The 15029-nt window shown below is 41.2% G+C and overlaps 1 protein-coding gene and 1 long non-coding RNA gene across 3 annotated transcripts in view; both read left to right on the forward strand.

Moving 5' to 3' along the window:
* The window catches only part of LOC104147228 (BDNF/NT-3 growth factors receptor), a 206104-nt gene that overhangs the window by 161004 nt on the left and 30071 nt on the right, over positions 1 to 15029 (forward strand). The gene's annotated exons all lie outside the window — the stretch shown is intronic.
* Positions 32 to 7171, forward strand: LOC104144075 (uncharacterized). Its single transcript, XR_694048.2, has 3 exons — positions 32 to 1928; positions 6352 to 6556; positions 7118 to 7171. It is a non-coding gene; the product is annotated as an uncharacterized lncRNA (long non-coding RNA).

Genomic DNA, 15029 nt, shown 5'->3' on the forward strand with positions numbered 1-15029 from the left:
GTAAGTAAGTGAACTGCTATAATCAGTAATAACTGACGTCTTGTTCACCTTACCACACTGATCTGACTGATGCTACTTTTATAAAGATTCGTCTGTCTGTCAGGTGATTTACAGGGCAGCATGTGGAGAAGCTGGTTTTGAGTTGTAAAGTTTTGGTAAATTTGGAGAGAATTGATAAGATTGGCCTGTTGTTTATATATGTTGGTTTTATTATCTAATAATAAATCATAGAAAGGTCCTTTTCTGTGGTCAAAAATTTGGCATATTTGCTTGGCTTTTGTGAAGAAGAAGCAGATAAAAAGGAAGAGTGGGCGATCACATTTGGCCAAACAGTCAGGAGTTATTAAAATACGATCTTATACATTTCTAAGACAAATGATAACTTTCACGAATTGTATATTTCAGTTTACTTGAGTAGATGTAAGTGATGGACAGCACCACTGGACCAAAGAGCTCTTTTGCTTAGGGAGACACTAATGCAGAAATGGTTATATGTTCAGCACTTTAAAAGTTGACAGCAAGTATTTCCTGCCTTAAGCCAGTTCTTCAGTCTTAGTGTTTATGGTTGATCTGTTGTTTCATGTCACTCTGGTGAGGGCTGTAACTCAGTGGTGGGTAAGGGTAGCCCATGGCACATGTTCACAGCCTGGCCCAGGCCTTTGTTCCTGAGCTCAGTTGCCATAAAATAATCTGTGAAGTTTGTCGGTCTTCTAGAATCGCTAGTATAAGCATCTGTTCACTGATATTGTTGTTGATGTTGGCTTTGTACTATGTGGCAAGTCATGTAGTTGACAGCATTGGTGTTCCTTACCACATGTGTAACTTAATGTGTGGAGCTGGACTATGAGGCTTTTGCTGAAGACAATCCACGGCCAAGCTGTTAGTTTATAAATGCTAGAGTTGTATCCTCTAACGTGAGCTACTCAGCATCATTGAGCTCCTTCTCTGTACCTGCCTCCCATATCACTTGCTGCCCGTATATTCCTTGTAGATAAAATGAAGGCCTCTTCCTTACCCACCTTAATGGGGCTGCTGTGTCCACAAAAAGGACAGTATCACTTCTGCAACAGTGTTTGTAGGATACCTGAGAAGAGATTGCCATTATGTCTGGCTGAGGCTGGACAGGGCAGAGGAAGCTATACACAGGAATTATTGTAGAGCGTTGTTTCTCTTAACAGCTGAGAAGTTTGTCACAGCTGAGAAGTCTCTGCTGTTCTCTCCTTTGTTCTTTGTCTTTTTGATCAAAAAGCAAACATACCTGAGTATTTAGTAAACATACAAACTAGATTCCTCTATATTTTGTTATTTTGGAAATTTGGCACTTCAGGCTATCTGATCAATGTAAAACGGGTGTGACTTCATTTCAGTACTTGGTAAAATATACAAAGTAGTAATCACTGGCTATATTTGTGTTTGAGAAGATACCAGTGAGCACTAAGGGCCAAGGTTTCTTGATTTTGCTTCTGAAATATGAGCAATACTTGTTGGGACTGGAGGCACGTATCTGTTCTGTATTTCAGTAGGAATGGGTTTATTTACCATGTTTATCATTACACTTCAGAATGAATGTTCATGCTTAGTAGTGAATGTTTGCAAAGGCCTTGACAATCAAAGGCGTTTTTGAACGATGAATGTACTTATTTTTGGACAAAATGAGTGACTCCTTGCTACAGAAAAACTAGAGATAAAAAGGGATGGTAGCTAGCTAATCCTATGAACTTTCTGGGGAAAACGGAGACGTGGCACAAGCATGGGGTACTGTACTGACTCTAGTGTTATCTCACCTGCTCATGTTCCTCTTGGTTTAATGCCTGAGTCTTGCACATGAGCACACAAGCAAAGCAAAAACCAATGAAGTGGGAGTTTAGAACAAGGCCAAGATTTTGTCCTGCCTGACCGGTGCCCTGGAGAAAGCAGGTATTCACCAGGTAACTTGGCGGGGGCGGGGGTGGGGGGTCTTTGGGTGCCTCTCAAAACCCTTCATTCAAGTAATACATTGCATTTCTCATGTGTCCTCTCTGACTCCCTCCCATCAATGTTCATTCCTGTTCCCACATCTGTCGTTGCCTTTCTTCTTCTCTCCCTCTGTCTCATTTTGTCCTTTCTCATTCAGAGGCCAAAGGAGAATGGGTGAGGTCCAGGAAATAAGAAAAGAAAAGAGATATGGAGAAGGAAAGGGACAGTATGAATAGTGAAGAGGGTGCAATAATGGTTGTGAGAGAGGGAATGAATAAGGTAGGAAGGGAAAGTGGAGAGAGGTGTTAGTGAAAGAAAGTGCGTAAAGGGAGAAATAGGTAGACAAGTGTCAAAGGGGGTGAATGACAGTGTAAAGCAGCATGTCTCCATCCAAGCTGATGGTGAGATGGGGTAGCTTGCAGTCTGATCCATGGATTTGAAACTTCAGTTTGGTCAGTCGCTTGTTCCACACAGTGATAAAACCGGGAAGGACCATTTCTCCAACAGGCTTCTGGCTGGTGCAGAGTTGGGATAGAGCCACAGCCTGCCTTGCAGCCATCCTCCGCACTGATAAATGCTGGAAGCTACAGTTGAGCCTGTGAGATTTTGGCCTGCCCTCTGGGCCATATGTGGGCTAGTCAGAAGCTGGTCATGAAACAGTCAAGGCTATGATGACTTGCCAGCTGGTTGCCTGGAGAATTATGTCCATGGCAGGCCTGAGTAATGAAACTGTCAGCAACGACACTGAGATGGCTGTGACCTAACATACCTAATTGTTTATAGCAGGGTAAGTCTTTTTAACTGTTCAGGCTTAATCACCTACATGGAAGCAATTCGTCCCCAACCCTGACAGCTTTATCTCATGTTCATTGGAAGGATTTATACAGCTCCAAAGCGGTCTGCAAGAAATGGCATGGTAGTTGTGTTTATTAATACACTGGAACCAGATTCCTGAGATACTATTGCCCTGTCAGGACGTTAGATTTGCCCAAGATGATTATTTATAGTTTGTTGCTGTAAAATAAGGATGATCCTTGGTCCTTGTTCACTGTTAGATTGTTAATGACATTCTGCATTGAATCAGCTCAGTTGTTAAGAGATGCTTCAGGAAAGAGTGGGAAAGAAATGACCTTTGGGTTGGGAATATATGTATGTGATGCGTGGCCCTGGTTGCACAAGCTTTCCTTTTTTTCTTCCATTCTTTTTTCCTCTCTTCTTCATCAGACAGGAATCGGGGGAGGGGGAAGATCTGGTTTACATGCTAACATTTAATGAAACAGCGGTCGTTTTCAAAACTCAGACCAAATGAGCCTGAGGACATGAAGAAATTGCAGTGACTTTTCTTACCAGTGCTGCCATCCACCCCAGGCCAAACTAAAAGAACTGGCAAATAATTAGTTTGTTCCCTGTGCCAAGCAGCTCTGCCGACACTGCTGCACCGCAGTCCTTGTAGAGCAATAGATCTTTTCACATAGTTATTTACTTGCAGAGCTTAGATTTCAAGTTCATTAGGGACCCTTCTGGGGTTTTTTTGTTTGGATTGCCATCCCTCAAGAGTTAGAGGTTTCCCATTTGATGCCCAAATAACATGACTCATCTGCAGCATTCAGTGGCTTAAAGTATTGACACTGAAGCATGGAAACAACGGCTTTGCTAATATTTGTTTCTGTACTCAAAGGCACTATTTCAGACCGTTTTCAGGCTTACAATTCAAGTTTGCAAGTGCTTGCTTAGTATCTGTCCTTAAAATATGTTTCTGTGTTTCTTTATCATAAGTACAAAGCTAAAAAAAATAAAAGGAAGGTCAGCTCACCCCAGTACTCAGAAAAACTTAAGAGGGATATGCTTTAAATATACAGCCTCGTCAGACAGCTGCAGACTTGAGCCAAGATTTTGGATGAAATTGTGATCTCATTGGAGTAAGCAAGAGCTTTGCCATTAACTTCATTAGGACCAGAATTCACCGTTCCACTTTTTCTTATGTCTGTCCAGTGCGACATAGAGACTCTGTTTCTGATTTAGATTTATGGAGCTAAGTTGTGTAATCCTTATTTAGCTATTGTATAACTTATTTGCCTTTATGCAACAGCGCAAGGAACAGTGCAGGAAATAAGGACTCTTTGCCTCTGCTTGTACAAACCATGCGCGGATCTATCTGAAGCCTGGGGCTATTAAGTGGGTTTCCATCTTTCTTTAGGGCCAGCTCACCTTGAAGGGATGGGGAGGTTTAGAAACTATGTCACAAATTGGTTTCCTCCACTTTTGGCACAGATGGGGTGAAAGGACCCCAGGGGATGTGGTTCTGTCCAGTGACCTGGTTTTTCTTTTTATCTGTCTCCTGCATATCTTGCACCATGTTCGTCATTCTTCTGCTATTCAAAGAGAGCAAAGGATGTAGGATTGGAGGAGGATGCATAGGTTACGGAGCCCAAGCCTTCCACTAGTGCAGGAAGGCATGCGTTAGATGTTAAATGCAGGAAGACCCACAAGAACCTCAGGCCTCTCACGAGCCGTTTCAGTGAGTGTTACTTTCTGACCTGGCAAGCAGCGAGTGCACACAGCCAGCTGCATGAGCCTGGCGTTACTGGGGTTTCTTGATGCCCCTTGGAGCACATCTGGCCTGACTTCCTGCTTCTGACAGTTGCTTGTCCTCAGTGTCTCAGGGAAGTGTGGGATAGAACCTAAACCAGGGCCAAATTATACAGCAAGAGGCAAAAAAAAAAAAAAAAATGCAGGTGACCAACAGAAGCCCTCAAGAAAGATTTTAATTGAATAAATAAGTATGGTGCCACTAACAAAACACTGACATGCCTCTTTTCAAATGTCTCTCATGTGTGGCACAAAATTGAATGGCAGAAGTCTCTGAACCTTAAATTTCTAATTCCTAGATTCCTCCTACCGTGGCATAAAGCCCCTTCAACTCATTTACCAAAGTGAATGTAGCAAATAAATAGGGTCCTAATGCTAAGGCCTTGCCTGCAAGGCTGCCGCAACCTCTCTCTCCTCCTGATTGGAGACCTTCATATTAATTCGTAGCCTAAATTAACTCCTGACCAGTTCACACCCACTTGATCCCATTATCCTCCACCAGAACCTTTCTTCTCCCTTCCTTGTGTTAACATCTCAAACATATTTAGAAAGAATAATCCTGTCCTCTCCCAGTCTCCGTTTCAGAGGGTTAAACAAGCCTTTCAGGAGAAAAGGTGCTCCATTTTCCTTCCCATCGTAGCAGGCTTCTCTACACGTCTTTCAGTTTAAATGTCTCTTTCTGGTATAGAAGCCATTAGAACTGTGAGCAGGATTTTGCAAATGCAATTTTACCCATTCGTAGATCAGAGGTACTTCCCTGCCTCTAATGAAAACATGCTGCCTAAGACATCCTACACTTAAAGTAGCCTGTGTCATTCTGGCACATCGTCACTGCGTTGTCAAAGAGCGCCCTGGACCACTTTCATCTTCTACTACTTCCAAAGAAGAGCATCCCCTTACTGAAGGTTTTCATTTCAGTCCCTAAGTGAATGACTTTGCAGTTCCTACTGGCACATTTTGTACCTCTAGTGGTTGCAAAAGACCATTGTCTCTTTTATTTTTAACTTTTTCCTTTTTAATTAAAATTCAGGTCTTGTCTAATTTGGCAGTGAGTGAAGATCTAAAGAAACAGCATCATGGGACTAAAAAATAAAAAGCTGAGGGAGTGAGGAAGATTTGTAAATAAGTTTCCTAGGTTTTTTAGGCTTTGTTTGTTTGTTTCATGTTTTATTGAAATAAGTATTTTGGAAAAGGATATCTTTTTGAAATATATAGTTCCCATGCACTTTCAGTTAAGATGTGAGAAGTTATTACGCTTTTGAGCCTCCCAGAAAGACTTCCAGAAAATATAGGGATTACAGAATTTGATATCCCAAGCCAATTCTAAAAATACCCGGCTTTGTGGTCTTCTTTCTACATAATAAGAGCAAAATCCCTTTCCAGAAACCATTTTGACCCTGGAAGTATTACAGTTCTTGGGAAGCAGGCCAGATTCTGATCTCCGCTGTTGCTCAGTAAATCTAGAGTAGCAGCCCTGAAGACAGTGAAAAAACACTGGTATTAGAGTAGTCAAATGGCAAAGAGCGTCTGGCCCACTAAGTACAGTTCTTTCTTCACGTATGAGCCTAATACCTAATATTATACAGTGCTGTATTTCTGGCAGCAGCATAATATATGTTTTCTGGTGACTATATATGAAACGTTTGCTAAAAGATAATACTAGTAAAATAATCACCAGAGTGATCTCACTAAAGCTATTTCCAGTACCAAGTGCCTGTTTGCAAAGTGAATTAATGCATGACAGCAAAGGACTAAAAAAAGAAAAGCCTGATTTTCTTTTTCTTTTTTTCATTATTTGGGCTGTAGCTAGCCAGGCAAGCACCACGGTACAAATGTTTACAGCGAGGAACAAGCGTCTGTCTATTCAGAAAGGGCAAAAGCGACCAACACCCGCAGGTCTCAGCTGTCACTATAAAGCCGAATACCTGTGTGGGGGAGTCTGGTGGAGGCTGCGCGCAAGAAAACAAGGAGTTGCTGAGAAGTCAAGCAGCTTGTCAAGGCATCCTCGTAGGTGTGTGTATTGAATTGTCACAGTTTGAAGGCACAGTTTGAAGGCTTTTTATTAGCTGCTATTTTTGCATCCATTGCTCAAAGGAAACTATCTGCTTCCCTACATGGACTTTGTGGCTCTCCTCCTCCGTCAGAGGCTCATTGCATCATGTGCAGTGATGGGGAGGACGGCGGGTGCCAGCAGCCCCGGAGTACGTGTGCAGATGATTTCATGCAACTGGAAACAATACAGGAAATAACAGGCCGGCAACATAGATGCAAGCTGGAAGTAGCTCCCTTTAAGTCAGTGCAATTACTGTGAGCTTATAGCAACGTAATCATGAGCAGAATTAGGCCTCCTGATTTTAGAGGGCTCTTATGAGCCTCCTAAAAGCCTCCACTGTGACAGTGGTTAGAAGCTTGCATACACCAGGACAGAGCATTATCCTGGTGCTAAATGATTAAAAATATGGCTTGATGCCTGTTACTACTAGTGCATGCCAGAGTACATTTTGTTGTGTGCAGGAAACATGCTCTTTCCCCAGCTAATCCCTGATTCTTAATGTTTTCTCTTGGATCCCAGTTTTCTGACCTGCTCAACCCTACACAGAGAGGCCAAATTCAGCTTTGGCTCAGGCAAGTATAGTTCCATCATTTTTTAATGTGGCTATAGATGCAGTCACTTTTCAAGTGGAGTTTTCTCATCATCTTCACATCAGGGTCAGTGGTCTTGCTCATAGTTCTGTTTCCATCTGTTTTCACTGACACTGCTCTTAAGAGGAGAGTCCAAGAAAGTTTTCCGTATTACTGCTAGGAAAAGGAGCATCAGATGTCCAGCATCTGTAGTGGGTTGCATTTAACAGTGACTTATTACTGAACTCTGTCTTGCTGGGTTAACAGGACAGTAACAGAAAAAACTAGATCTTCAGCTGGGAAGTTGCAACATACTTTGTTTTGCCACATTTTAAGTCCCTGTTCACATGAAACATGTTCAAGTGTGAAACCAGGTCCAGTGCTCCTGAAGCACATTCTGCTTCAGTCTGTGAAGTCAAAGCGTGGAAAGGGCAGACAAGGAAAGGACAGTGACTACGATGAAAAGCTGATTAAAAAGGGCAGAGAAGATCTAGCGCACAGTGGACTTGCTTCTGTGAGCAGTTACTTGAGTATCCATTGAATCTGAGTATCTACTTAGTCCATTGGAAAACTCCCCCCCACTAGATTTATACCAGCATGGTTCTCATGTAGGATATCAAGAGATTGACACTAAAAACTAGTTTGTTTTGAGGAAAGAAGTTCAGCCAGGAAGGAGCACCCAGAAGAGGTGCCAGGAAATGCAGACATTCCTGTTGACCCACGCTATAGCTAAAAGGTCTGAATATATTCCAATCAACAGCTTAATCAAAATGTTTGGGATTTTTCAAATGGAAATTTTCCCACTGCGTTCTTCTGTTAAAAGCTTTGATAATTTACTATTTTTTGGCCCCACCTTGATTATAAAATGAATGCTACAGTTTTTCAATTGGATGGAAATTGTGTTTATGACCACCTGGGGTTTTTTCAAAACATTTTAATGCTGTGGATTTCAGGAGGGTTAATCCTAGTGTATGGAGTAGGTGAGAGCCTTAGTTTCCATGTGTGTGCCTGCAGAATACCAGGAAGTTTACACAGTCAGCATCACCCGCAGCTGACACAAGCTTTTCTGTTGAGGGGCTCTTAGTACAGATGTTCATTAACTTTAAAAAGTCTTTTAAAAATGATATATACAAAACTGAATCATTCTTAAAAATAACCACACATATGGATGTAGATTGCAGAAAAGCAATGATTCACATACTAAATTAGTTTTACAAACCAAAATTTGGAGAGTTTTGCTGGACTCCAATTGCAAAGTCAGCTCATTGCGTGTAAGTAGCAGCCCAGCCCTGCAAAGCCCTCTTTGCAGGTGCTGAATTGCCTTGACTGCTGCTCAACTATTCAGCACATAGCAGGGCCATTTTCTCAATCTCAGTTATGTGCATAAAGTTGCTGGATTGCACTTTGAAAATGGGTGGCAGCTTCTTCCTCTGGCTTCACTAGAGCCAATGTTTTGTCTGAGGCTTTAGAAAGTGAGTTTACAGGCAACACTTTCTACAGACAGGGCATAGAACAGCAACAGAAATGATGACGTGATTTCTGTACTTCTGCTTCTTGGGCCAAGTCCTTGTGCAAACCAGTAACGTCATTTTGCAGTTGTGGGGAGAAACCATGAGTAAATATCTGGAAAGAGAGATACTGGACTGTAGTGCCACAGACCTTTGCTTTTTGCAGGAAATCTGCAAAGTAAATGACAGAACTCCAAGGGTTAGTAGCTGAAGCTTCTGACTTTGTGTTGTGATGCGGACAGTGTGAAGAAAAAAAGATGTGGGAACAAAAAAATCTCCGGGAGCGCTGTGAGTGCAGTCAAGCGCTGTGAGTGCAGTCAGAAACCGAAGCAGCAGTGTCTGGTCGCTGCGGAGCACTAGGACACCTTGTGTGGCTGCATCACTTCCCCTAGGGGCATGGGGACTGCAAAGAAAGGCCACCCAGCCAGAACAGGAGCCAAGGGAGGTCTCCTCTGAGGAGTGGTCACTGAATCAGCTCCCCACAGGGTCTCTGCAGGCTTCCAGCTGGAGAGTTTTCTTATGCAAATAGCCTTTCTCCTTGCAATAAGGAAAGTAGTTGCTAGGCAGTTTTCCTAAACATGCATTTTTTTCCTGAATTTGAAGGACAATGGATGCTATTTTTGCTCACAGGACTCAGGAAGCATGGAAAGGAACAGAAATGATTAAACTGAAATACTGCATATAGCAGGATGGATAGAGAAGATGGGGGCACAATGTCAGCTATTACTAGAGTGGAGCCTGAAAATCTGCCTGGTAGTTTGGTACATGTGTAGAAAAGAGCTTGCAAATGGTGAGTGAAGACAGGGAGGAAGGGAAGCAGTGCATTATTCTTTTAATCACTTACATCTTCACTGCTTTACCTGTCCATCACCTGTCTGAAGGAGCACAGGCGCTGATCAGGTGTGGGCATGGGCCAGGCAGTTTGCATGTGCCCACCTCGATATGGAGGCGAAGAGCTGTCATTAGTAGGGACTTAGGCCAACCTGAGCCAGTTGGCCTCAGTGCCAGAGAGCAATCCCAAAATGGTTTAGGTTGCTTATATAGCTGTAACTCATATGCCTCTGTGAAGCTTTTTCCATATTAGAAATCATGAACAGTACTGAAGTTCGTGACAAGCTGTCAGGACTTGTCTCCAAGCTTGCCAAATTCTGAGGACCCCAGAAGTCAGATAATTTAGCATCTTGCAGGCTCAGGAACTTGACACTTACACTTCAGAGATAACTTGGCCTTGCATTAATCTAGTCTTATATAAAATGGAGCAGAAACTTCATCTACGAACTGCTGAGTCAAGCTATTAGCTATGGCATAACTTTTAGAAGGAGATGAAGGCCTGATTTAAGGAGAATAAGTGAATACGTATCTGATATAAAGAATAGATAAAAAATTTAGAAAAGCTCATGGTCACTCAGACGTTTCTATCTCCATCAGACGGGTAAACAAATCTGCAGAGAAAAGCCACATGAGTGGGAAGTAACATCCTTTTTTCTAATGCAGAGAAATGCTTTCAAGAAACATATATAGCTTCATACCTTTGAGTTTACTTTTAGAAGCTACTTTGTATTTGCCCCTTAACAGCATCCTTTGCAAGGCTGTCCGCCTCTTGAGATTTTGAAGAGTCTGCATTAAATCTGATTTACAGTCAGTTCGTACCCATCTTCTCCACTTCATCTCATCCTTGGCTTGATATTGCAACAGTGATGTCATGTGTCTTTGGTTTGGGAGAAGTGTCAGACCCATTGAAACGTTCAGCTGAGAGGTGTTCACCTGAGAGATGATGCAAATGAAGTTTTGAAAACTCTTTCCTTACTTAATCTTGTGTCGTTGCATTGTTCTCTGGTGAGACATTAAAGTTATCTTTCCCGTTTTCAGGCTGTTCCCCCAGGTGTATTTATGTTGGTCAAAAGTTTAACATGCTGACTAGATTAATCTTATTTTAAAGCCTATGGCAGGATAACTCTGGTCAAGTTACATTAACTCTGTTTCCTGAGCAATGTAGTTAGCTTTTAAATTGTATTTTAACTCTTGATTTGACCTGGAATAATCATGGTTTTAATTTGCTGTGGCATTTTTTTTCTTTGTGATAACTGTGAGGAAAAGACTGAGTGTTGTTTTGTTCATGGAGCTACTTTCCTGTATGGATCATGTGACCAGGAACACTACAAAATTGGTTGAAACTGATCCAAATGGGTAGCAAACCATAGGAAAACAGAATGGGTTTTGAGATTAATTGTATTTCTGAGTTTACCTAAATGACCTGTTCAGAAGTGGGTCAGAAGGAACAGTAATGTGGTATGCCCCATTTACAGAGGCAACTAATGGATGGTCAACAAGTACTTTTAGGCATCTGTATCCTTGCTGATAGACATGGGTCAAAACCACGTTCAGCACCATTTCAGAAGAACATGTGCTACCAATTTTTTTCAGTCCAGGAGTGCTGCAACATTGCTAGCTCTAATTATTAAAACAAATGATTAATTGAATTGCTTCCCCACCCCCCAGCTCATGAGAGCAGCTTAAATTGTTATGCTTAAACAAACAAACAAATGCTGGATTCTGTCCCGGGCCCTTTTGCTAAGGGTAGGTTTGTTTGTGTATGAGAAATACATTGGAGCAAGATGTATGTATTCAGGAAAGTAAAGCGCTGTTCATGCAAAAGTCATTATTTGCTCAGAAAGAAATGGGTATGAATTGGCAAGAATAAATTGAGAGGGCAAGCGAGAATTTTCTAAGTATGAGAAGTCTGGAAGGGCCCTTCCAGCAGGAGCAACAATGAGCACAGAAAAGCCCAGCTATTTCTAAGCTGGAGATGGATGCATTTCTGAAGGAACTTAGAAGGCAGTTACTCGTGATACCTGTGATACCATGGCCCATCAAACCCTACTTCAGTCTTGCGTACTTACTGTATTGCTGTGTTCAAGCTTTTTCCCACAACTGTGAGGGCTAGAAGTGTACATTTTTAAGTTAATGTCATTTCAAATGTTCAAGTAATCACATGATTACTTGAGCTGGGGCTTTAAGGAAAAGCAATAGTGCAAGGCTTTTGGTAATAGACCGAAAGACTGTAAATCTACAAAAAATAATGAGTCTCTATAATGAAGGAGTACATACTGAAAATGAAAAACATAAAAAGCCATTTGGAGATAAGGGAACCATGAGACTGAGATACTTTAAACCACAAAATACTATTTTTGTCTTTTACTATTGAAAATGAGTATGATCTAAGCAGTTAACCCTTACAGTTTTTGCAGAAGACAGAAAGGCTGTCATATATATTCATAGACTGAAAGCTTATCCAGCTTCAGATCAACAGGGAAACTAGAACTGACATCACTGGGGACAGGATTTCAACCTTTATCCTTAGTAATTACTAATTTTAGTGGCATTATGTCTGTCTTCACTTGTATGTTCATAGCTGTATCTAAAGGGGAAAAAACATCACATCCGCCTGGATCCAGTCCTTGCACGGCGAGTCCTACACACTCATGCAGAGCCATGGGAATGATATCATTTTGTTATCACTTTGACTCACTGCGAGCATTTTCTTGAGAGGCCACCCCATGAGGTAAACAAATGTTTTACTGGAAATGTAGGTTTGTATTTATTTTTTATTTTCAGTTGATAGATAAAATTTGATGGAGTCTGGTCCTCCCTCAGGAGATCTTCTTATAATGATATTTGGTTTATTCCAAGGTGTGTGTGAAAGAGGAATCCTTCTTCAAATTATTTTTATGATCTGCTAGATTATATCGCTGGAAATTGGGATTTAACAGGGTACCCAGAAAGGGAGGAATCTTATCAGGGCAAAGAAATCACTCTCATTTTCTTTTTCTTTTGGTGATAGAATTTTAGGAAGATAAAGAACTGTTCATTAGAAACATTGCCAGATATTCTTTGATAGCACATCAGTCTTGCAATTGTTTCACTTCCAGCATAAATATACAGCAAAAAGAAAAAAAAAGCCAACACGAATGACAGACATGACGGCTACAAATCATTTGCCCTAATGTTTTTGTCATCTGCCTTTGTTGTACTGCCTCAGCCTAATTCCACAAAATAAAAATGTGATGTTATCTGGAGAATATAGATTCTTTGCACATTAATATAGGAGATGCCTGTCACTAATAAATCTTTTTGAGAGGCTAACTGATATAGGTTGAGATCTTTGCAAGTTACTGCTCTGCATACAATCCTTTTGCAGCTGATTATGCTGCCAGTGTTATTTTCTGATGGTGAGATTCAGTGCAGCGTAGCTGGCTGGCAGTATTCTTTCAGGAGGTTTTTCTTGCTTGTGAGCTAAGCTAAGGGCAGGGTCCTGCATTCTTGGCAGGCTGTCATATGCATGAGCTGTTTGTGTTTTGGATTCAGCAAGCAGAGTTTTAAATCATCTTTAGCAAAACAAGACACAGAGGAAAAAGAGAGATCAGAATAGAGCTGAATATTTCATGTCATAATTTTGGCAGCACGTCTTGTCTTCTACATTGAAAGCACCAATGTAAAACAGAATTTTTCAGTTTTCAGTTGAATGACTTTTCCATGCTCTCTGAATATCTTCACTTATTCTAGAACTGGCCTCTCATGCCATATCAGCCTTTCTTAGAGGAAGGAACCTAGCGTTGAGTAATTCTGTGGAAAAAGCATATTGATGTTAAAATTAAGCCTAAGGCCAATGCACGGTTTCATCCCCCTGCAGAAAGCCAACACATACTACTTGAATCTACAAAATAAAGCTTATGTTGTTTAAGTACAGGCCTCATATTGCCCTTTTCTGCAAAGGGAATTCTGTTGCAAAAGACTGAAAGATCCATCTTATACAACTCCTCCTACCTGTTTGCATAGACACACACAGTTGTGATTTCTTACATCAATCACGCTTGGAGGAACATACAGTTTTGAACAACAAATGTTTCCATGGCAGTTTGGAGACAGACAAAGTGGTGGTTTTGGAGCAGAGCCAGCTTGTATATGCCTCTGTATTATGCAATATGAACCCTCTTGTTTTTTGTCCTACTCAGCTTTAGTTGGTAGAATAAAACACAAAATGGAAAAGGAGGAAAGTGCAGGCTGCGCAGCAGATAAAGCTGTATTAAATGCAGTAAGAAGCCCTTGAAACACAGCTTTAAGCATAGCTAAAATTGCGGGAAGTAGGAAACAGAAAGGAGTTTCACAGAGGTTTGTGCAGCTCCACTGTATAACCTGAGACTGAAGGTGCATGTGCTCTGCAGGCGCTGCTAGTTCTGAAGCTGTGGCATGAGCTCGATGCAGAACCCAGAGCTATGCAGAAGCAAGGTGAGCGCTCCTTTTCTGGGGCAAACGCCTCTGTGCCTGTGCTGCTCATAAAGCCCAAGCTAGCAGATTAAAACATAGCTCATGTTGATATGTGCTCGGTCATATCACTAGGGATATGGAAAACAATGTTATGTTAAAGGACACGCTTAATCAAAAAAAAAGATGTAAATAGTGTTTCTTTCCTGATTATTCCATTTAATCTGGCAGTGGTTTACAGCAGTTTTTATCTTTTAAAAGATAAAAGGAACAAAACTAGAAAAGGAAAAAGGAATAGATCTGGATCTGTGTAGCCTTCAGGTTACATAAAGCAGGCAATTATTCAACACCTGTAGTATAATAATTTTTTATTCTAAGTGAAACTCACAGGGGTTGTACTCAATTTAAAAATTGCCTAAGAGTCTCAGAAGTCTTCTTTCTGGAGTGATTGTAGCCTCAGAATTTTGGGACTCCTCCTTTTCTGACTGTTTTTCTTCTGCTGTTTCATGGGGCGAGCTCTGAGAAATGGAGGGAACTAGTTATTAGGACCGACTGTATGGGAGACTTACGTATTGAGAAAATATGGAATTTATTTAAATAAAAGTGCAAAAATTAGTTGGAATTTGTGTCCGTAAGTCAGAGGAGAAGAAGGGGAACAAAAGGTTGCAGAACCTTCTCTGATCTCACCTCATAAAGGACATTGGGAGTAAATAAAAACACATGAGAAATGGGGAAAGTCTGATCAACAAAGAAAGCTAGACCCGAGACAATACAGTGAAAAGAGCCAAAAAGCAGTTTGGGACTGACTTCGTAAGGAATATTAAAGTAAACAAGAGAAGATCCCTCAATAATTAAAGGTAAAGAGGATGAGGAGGATCGTGGCACCACTACGGAGATGATGATGTGGAAATAAAAACTAGTTTGGCCTGGAAACTAAATTAACTTTTAACATCAGGTTTTAAAAGGACAGTGACGAACATGAAGAAACAGGCAAGGTGGATAATGGGAATGATATGAAAGCTAAGCCTGGAACAGGTACAGAAAGGAGATGCTAGACGAATCAGGGAAATGGAGAGCCTGTTTTATGAGAGG

The sequence above is a fragment of the Struthio camelus genome, chromosome Z (genome assembly GCF_040807025.1).
Source record: "Struthio camelus isolate bStrCam1 chromosome Z, bStrCam1.hap1, whole genome shotgun sequence".
Classification (NCBI taxonomy): domain Eukaryota; kingdom Metazoa; phylum Chordata; class Aves; order Struthioniformes; family Struthionidae; genus Struthio; species Struthio camelus.